Raw genomic sequence first — 7,353 nt, 5'->3', positions numbered from 1 at the left:
ATAAGTTGCAATTACGGTAATGAATGTTAGTTTATTGCTCGCATGACTGCTGGGACCCAACACAGATTGCTAAAATAAAGGGGGTTTTACACATGACGATTATGGGGCAGATGAGCATTCGTATAACGCTCGTTTCCTGATAATTGCCCTGTGTAAACGGGGCAGCGATCAGCAGATGAACGAGCAAACGCTCGATCATCTGCTGATCCAATTGTTTTAAAAAAGTTAAATATTAAAACGATTGCTCATCCCCATCCATAGCTCAGTGTGACAGGAGCAAACAACCGCTGATCAACGATGACTCGTTGATCGCCACTCGCTGCACCGGCCGATTATCGGCCGGTTTAATAGGGCCTTAAGGCACCCCTACCTTAGACCTCAAGGAATTGTATGCAGCAATGGCCGAGCATGTGTGCAGCCTCATTCATGCAGGTATATGGGAGATCCAGAAACAGATGAGCTTTTCCCTACTGTGGTCATCCATAGAAGGAAGAATGGGAGACAGGACCTCTCGTGTGGATAGGTGATAAATGTTAGTAAATTCTTTTAAAGAGAGCACGTCAGCTCTCCTAACTTGTCTGTTTTAATGAATTATTGTATTCTCCATGAAATAACAATTCTGTAGTTTCTTTTCTTAGAAATCTGTGTTGTGTGATTCCTCTGTTATTCCTCTTGAAATGTAAGCATGAATTGGCAACTGGATTATATTATTCCCCTTGTCAAATGGGTGTGTTCCTACATGTCTGACACAAAGACACCCACAGCTGGTAACAATAAGCTGTTAATTTATTCATACAACGTTATATTATGGGGAATATTCAGTATTTACTGAAACAGACATGTCAGTAGAGCTGACAGGTCAACTTTAAGAAATATAATGTACTGACATATGGTTTGCACTAATCTGTATTCAGTGGAGCGCCCAATTGCAGTGAATAAAGTCCAGCAATCCACTCAGAAATGTTTATATATGTCAACTTTAAGGCCCCATGAAGACGACCATAATTGCAGATCAGAATAATGATCCATTCATTTCTATGGCCAACAGACACCTTCCCGTATATTTACGGGAAGGTGTCCGAGACATAGAAAGCATCCGTAAAAAATAGGACATGTCCCATTTTTTGATTTTACAGATCGTGCTCCCATACTTTATAATGTATGGCCCGCAAATCCGGGTGATTGTCCGCAGCCAGAGGTGGCTGTAATCACAGGCCGTGCACAGGGCTACAACTGTGTGCAGGGGCCCTAAATAATGAAATACTGACATAATACTGATAGAATGCTGCCATAGATAGGGGGCGAGTGCAGGCAAAATAAACATGTCAATATTTCTAGTATTTTGCATTTTAATATATGTGATGGTAGGAATGAAGCCTGCAATGTTACCTCCCAATTAAAGGGGTTGTCCGCCTTGGGCGACCCTACTTATGGTATTGCCTTGTTTGTAAAAGTCTGAACTATTCTAATATAACATTATTTAACTCGCATGGTGAATGCTGTAATAAAATACAAATGAAAGATGCCAGAAAAAGTGATCAAAAAGCCATATGAAACCCAAAGAGGTACCAATAAAAACTGCAGCTCTTATCGCAAAGATTTTTCCTTGTAAGGGCATGACCAGACGGGGCGGAATTGCTCTGGAATTCCGCTGCGGACAGTCCGCAGCGGAAATCCGCAGCGTACACGTTTCTCCATTGCTTTCCATAGCTTTTTAGTTGGGTTCGTTTACATGTTGCGGACAATTCCGCTGCGGAGCATAGGCTGCGGTGCGGAATTTGGTGTCCGCAGCATACACTGGTTGTTGCGGACGTGTAGCGGACTTGTTGCGGACTCATTGTGGAATTTCTCCATTGACTTCAATGGAGAGTCAAAATTCCGCAATGAAGTCCGCAGATGTTATGTGTGCTGCGCAGCGTATTGGTTTTACTAACATGACATTTCTTCATTCTGGCTGGACCTATGTATTTCTAGGTCTACAGCCAGACTGAGGAAGTCAATGGGGCTCCCGTAATTACGGGTGACTATGTGTGTGCACCCGTAATTATGGGTGACTACGTGTGTGCACCGGTAATTACGGGAGCGTTGCTAGGCGACGTCAGTAAATAGTCACTGTCCAGGGTGCTGAAAGAGTTAAGCGATCGGCAGTAACTGTTTTAGCACCCTGGACAGGGACTTCCGATCACAATATACATCAACCTGTAAAAAATATAGAAGTTCATACTTACCGAGAACTCCCTGCTTCTTCCTCCAGTCCGGCCTCCCGGGATGACGTTTCAGTCCAAGTGACGGCTGCAGCCAATCACAGGCTGCATCGGTCAAATGGACTGCCGCGTCATCCAGGGAGGTCGGGCTGGATGGTGAAAGAGGGACGCGTCACCAAGACAACGGCCGGGTAAGTATGAATTTCATTTAGTTTTACTAGGGAAAGGGATGTCCCTTCTCTCTATCCTGCACTGATAGAGAGAAGGGAAGTACTTTCACCTCAATACGCACTGGCTAGTCAGCATCAATTTAATGGCCATTTTAGGCAGAACCGCAACAGAATCTGCAATGCAGATTCTGTGCGCCATTGATGCGGACAGAGTATGCAGAACTCCGCCACGTCTGTTCATGCCCTTAAAGTGATAAAACATAAAGAAAAAACAATAAAAATTTGGTATCTTCGTAATCGTATCGACCCATAGAACAAAATAAAATGTCGTTTTTACTGAGCTGAACACCATTAAAAATGAAAATCTAGTGGAATCACTGTTTTTTTCTTATTTCATCCTGCAAATATTTTCTTTTCTTATTCTTTATATGTTTCATCCTGCAAATATTTTCTTTTCTTATTCTTTATATGTTTTAAATGGTGCCATTAAAAACTACAACTTGACCCGCAAAAACACAAGCCTTCATACAGATATGTAGACAGAAAAATAAAAAGCTATGCCTTTCGTAAGGGGAGGAGGAAAATAACTAAACTGAAAAAAAGAAATTGTCTGCATCTCTAAGGGGCGAAGGAAACCTCCGGATATAGCCATGTTAATTTTGTAAGATTTACTATAATTTCCCATGTTTTCTCCTTGTCTTACATTGATTGTCACTTTCAATACTTTGTTTTATCGAAAGGATTCGTAAAGGTAGAATTAGTCAAATTTCTGATTTATGCTCCCTCCATTCATCATTGCTTAGTGCTTCCCAATCTGTAAATATAACCTTGAATCTATGATGCTATTATATTAACCACCAAGCTCTCACTAGTTTTGGTTGCAATAGGGATATTCTTCTATCTTGACTACAATGCACTATTCAGTTAATGCCTCATGACTCAGAAATTAAATGTAAAAAGACCAAACTTTCTGATATGGTAAACATAACAGGGTTGGGTGGCTAGTGTGAAAACACAGATAACACCAATTATCTACTGGTCGACTTAACTGTGTCAACACTCAGAGATAAAGGCAGACGCATGGTACTAACTGGACGGTTTCTGTTGGCTGATTTTCAGGGACCATAGTTAACTGTGTGAGAACAGCGTTCCAAATATAAAGGTTTAATCTGCATTAAGTAAATGAGAAATACAACACTAGTCTCAGATTTATTATTCACAGGACTTTGGCTTCATTCACATCTGCGCCAGGGTCCCGTTCCGATGTTCCATAGACGACTATGCTATTGATTCCATCAAAACAACGGAACCTATGCACAATTGACACAAACGGAAACCATTGGGACCGGATCCGTCACCATTGAAATCAATGGTGATGGAAACCTTTGGTTTCCATTTGTGTCAGTCAGGGTCCCGTTCCAACGGAAAGCTCAGACGGAGCATCTGAACGGGACCCTGGCGCAGATGAGAACGAAGCCTAATATGGAATGTAATAGTGTTCTTGAAATCCAATAATTTAATGTAAACTGAAACTCAAATTTTTTGGGAATATTCACTTGAACATTTTTGATTTATTTTTTGTGTTCTGTATTTCCAAATATAACATAAAAAAAATGAATAAACTGTTGTGTACCTTATGCCAACAATGATAGAGGTATGCTAATAGTGTCTTTAAAGCATATCTTATATAGAGAAAGTGAGCCTGTACTTCTCCTTGTCCTACCTGCAGGTTCACTATAAATGTGCAAAAGCCTCTTCCGTTCCCAGAAAATCTGTCATCTGTATGAGGGTATGTTCACACACTAGACTAAAAACGTCTGAAAATACGGAGCTGTTTTCAAGGGAAAACAGCTCCTGATTTTCAGACGTTTTTTTAAGCCACTCGCAATTTTCGCTGCGTTTTTTGCGGCATTTTTTACCGCCGTTTTTGGAGCTTTTTCAATAGAGTCTCTGCAAAACAGCTCCAAAAACGTCCCAAGAAGTGTCCTGCACTTTTTTTTCGCTGCCGTTTTCTGTTTCAAAACGGGCGCGTAAAAAAACAGCCCTGCGGAAGAGAACGCCGTATTTCCCATTGAAATAAATGGGCAGATGTTTGGAGGCATTCGAAAAACTGCCGAAAATAGGCCGTGTGAACATATATATCCTTATGGTAATTAGAAAAATAGGTGTCGGGGAGAGGAGGCGGTGCAGCTGCATTTCTCTCAGTATGTGTGAGCTTGCATGCTGGGAGAGGCGGTCGCAGAAGTAGAAAGACATCTGATTGGTCAGAGTGCTGAGCACAGCGATACCATCACAGCAGAAGGTGACCATCAACTTGGCAAGCGTGGACAGAAAAAATATGCATTTTCATTAATTTACTGTAGTTACATAGACAACAAACAGTAGATCCATCAGCACCGGTAAAGCGTGGGTGCAAGCCCCAGGAACCCGACCAAGATTCCAACTGTATAAACTTCAAAAAATAGGCAGCACTCCGTAGTATAGTGAAAAAAAGTGGGTACTTTATTGCCCCATGTGCAACGTTTCAGCTCTGTCCTCTAGAGCCTTTCTCAAGCCTACCCAGTCTACAGTGACGTGTTTCGGCGTCGCTGTAGAAAAGACTGTTCAGCGCTCCAGTGAACGCTCATTATCTAAGCAGGAGCTTTTAACTACGGTAACCGCTCCTAAACTTAGGGCAGTCTCTTGAACACATCTGGCATCGGCGGAAACTTGGTCTGTGACCGTGGCATGAACAAAATGTTCTCCCCTATTCTATCACATCATTGGAAAACCGATGACGCATCTGAGACTGGGGGAACCCTCTGCAGTCAGCCCTGCTGATTTAGAGAGGACCCCAGTGCTGTCTGTTCAGTATGCTTGCTGTTGGGGCACACTATGTGTTGTCCTAACAGCAGCCTGTGTCATAGTGACACAGTGTAATGTATTAGCATACAGGAATAAAGTATGTAAAGTATAGCATAAAGGAGTAAAATGTATTTTATACATTACAGGTATAAAATAAAGTTGTAAATAAAGTTATTCCTTCGTGGGATTAAATAAAAAAAATTTAACAAAAAAAATTAATAAAAAAAAAAAAGGACATGACCTAAACCCAGCACAAAGTAAGTAAAGCAAAGTATTAGCACATTTAAACATTGTTTTCTTTTATAACTATTGTCAGTGTATAACAACATAAACAAAGAAAAACACATTGCGCTTTTGTGTCACATTTATTGATATATAACGAAATGTAAACTAAGCATAACAAAAAATTTAATTTTCTACAAACTTTAATAAGAAAACACATAGAGTTAATAATACAGAAATCCTGTAAGTGCTAAACATATTGGATAAGGTAGTCATGCGAATGTTTAAAGGGGTTGTCCATGTTGGCGGCTGTTTTTTTTTATTCTAATGACCTATACAAAGTATAGGTTGTCAGTATATGATCGATGAGGTTCAACACCCGGACCTCGCACCGATCAGCTGTTCCGGCTGCTTCCGTGCGCCAGAAGCTATGCAGGGTCGGTGCTGGAAGCAGAAGGCTCCGACCACTGAATAGCGGCTGCACTGCAGTACTGCAACTATGCTCCTATTCAAGTGAATAGGATCAGAGCTGAAGTAACCAAGCATGGTCGCTATACTGTGGTCGAAGCCTTTTGCTTCCAGCACCGACACTGTATAGCTTCTGGCGTCTGGAGGCAGCTGGTACAGGTAATCGTTGCGGGGTCCAGGTGTTGGACCCCCACCGATCATATACTGTTGACCTATCCTGTGGGAAGGACATTAGTATAAAAAACATCCTCCAAACTGGACAACCCCTTTAAGGATACAAATATTACAACTGTTTAGAAAGCGCTGTAAAAAGCGTAGACATAAAATATAACTTTTTACCCCCCATAGAAACAATTTCATGCCAGTTATATACATACAGTATACATCACATAAGGTATGCAAAACAGAAAATGAAAAAAAAACTGTAACATTAACATATGAATGTGGGTCTGCTTCCTTCCAGTTACTAATATACATTGGTATTTAAGGTCGATTTCCCCTTTGAATTCCAATTATCTAAAGCTATAGACCCCTTTAGGCTTATGGGTAATAATTTTATTTTGTGCAAAAACGGAATAATTTCTGCATTATTATCAAATGCCAAATAGATGAATGAGGAATGATTACTTATTTGTGGCAAGGGTACCATTCGAATTTTGTTTTCTTCCTAAGCTACATCGACCGCATTGAAATGTTTTAGAAGGCTATCTCCGCTCCAATATTTATGTTAACATGGAAAGGTACAGGGCTTTTTGAAATTAAATCCATCTTTATTCAAAGAAGAGGAGTAGAATTGCAAATTAAATTGTACTGATATTCCATAGAACCTTAAACTGGCACAACTCGCTGATTGTATATGGCAATAAAACCCCAGAAAATTCAGTGTTTTGCTTTCAAAATGCAATAGAAATGTTTTCTCAATGCTCCTATCCGGCTCTTCTATAAAATCTCATAGTACGTTGACAGTGTGTAAAATCAGAATTTATCTCTTATTTAACTCACAGGGAGAAATACACTTGAGTAAAGTCTGCAGAAGTTAAAGCAGTAAGGAACTGAATAGAGATGTACAGGGCACCTAAATGTGAAAAGCAACAAATAGCTCTTGAAACCTCTTAAAATTCCCTTTCCTGCTTTGAACGTACATTGCAACATTTCCATCTTTATAGATTTGACCACCGGTACTTTTTCTATCACATATAGAAACTTTCTCAAAGTTTTGAGAATTGATTTAAAGTCGCCCCCTTACAAAAAAATAAATAATATTAATGTTGAACACTTCTCAGATGAGTAGCCATAGATTTTTGATGCATCTAAAAGAACTGAAGTTGTTATACGTTACATGGAAACAATATTCTACATCTTTGCTTGTATAGATTTAAGCTAGTCGCATATCAAAAGCCTCCCCCTTGCCTAATTCATAAAGGTTCCTCTAGCAGTTAAATATA

This window comes from Rhinoderma darwinii, chromosome 4, assembly GCF_050947455.1.
Source record: "Rhinoderma darwinii isolate aRhiDar2 chromosome 4, aRhiDar2.hap1, whole genome shotgun sequence".
Lineage (NCBI taxonomy): Eukaryota > Metazoa > Chordata > Amphibia > Anura > Rhinodermatidae > Rhinoderma > Rhinoderma darwinii.
Note: the sequence above shows the minus strand (reverse complement) of the source record.